Source organism: Orycteropus afer, unplaced genomic scaffold (genome assembly GCF_000298275.1).
Source record: "Orycteropus afer afer isolate SDZICR_OR568_19922 unplaced genomic scaffold, OryAfe1.0 scaffold00408, whole genome shotgun sequence".
Taxonomy (NCBI): domain Eukaryota; kingdom Metazoa; phylum Chordata; class Mammalia; order Tubulidentata; family Orycteropodidae; genus Orycteropus; species Orycteropus afer.
Genome location: NW_006921995.1, coordinates 2,516,425 through 2,517,399, shown reverse-complemented (window position 1 = coordinate 2,517,399; position 975 = coordinate 2,516,425).

The window sequence follows — 975 nt, the reverse complement described above, 5'->3', positions numbered from 1 at the left end:
AACTCCCTGATAAGGAATTCAAAAGAATTGTATTCAGGTACTTTCAATGGATTTGGACAAAGATCAAGGAAAGCACTGAGAAAATTGGAGAAAACCCTAAAACAATTTCAGAAGACAATGCAAGAACAAAGTGACAAAACAAATGAAAAATTAGAAATGATACAAAATCTATAGAAAGAAATCCAGAAGATTAATACTAAAATGTCAGAAATAGGTGACATATTGAATGAGCAAAGGAGTATAATCGAATCAATGGCAGACAGAATAGTGAGATTGAAGACAAATACCTGAATACTTCTTTGGAAAGGGATCAATCAGAAAAAAGATCAAAACAAAATGTGGAAAGGCTAAGGTTCATGTGAGATACCATCAAAAGGAATAACCTACACATAATTGGAATTCCAGAACAGGAAGAGACAAATAAACCCATAGAGATTTCTATATAAAATTTTTTATAAAATTGACTTTTAATCACTTCATATAGTAGACTTCCAACTGTTTCTCCACTTTCTTCCTTCAGTTTATTCTCATTTCAGTAGCTACAGTGATCCTAATAAAACTTAACTCAGATCATGTAACTTTCAGTACAAATCTCAAACAGTTCCCAATCCATACAGCTCAAACATCAAAGTTCTTGGAAGCAAGAATGGCAAGACTTCATCTCACCTACAATGGTCAAGTCGCCAGAAGGGATCATTCCCTGGAGAAGGATATCATGCTTGGTAAAGTCGAGGGGAAGAGTTTCAAGGAGATAGATTGACACAGTGGCTGCAAGGGGCTTAGGTGTAACAAGGATTGTGAGGCTGGCACATGAATGGGCAGTGTTTAGTTCTATTGTACATAGGGTCATTATGAATTACAGCCAACTTGACGACACCTAACAACCAGAACAACAAACATCAAAGTCATCACAATGGTCCACAAGATTCACTCAATCTAGCCTACTGTTACCTCATCTGTATTCTAATCATATGG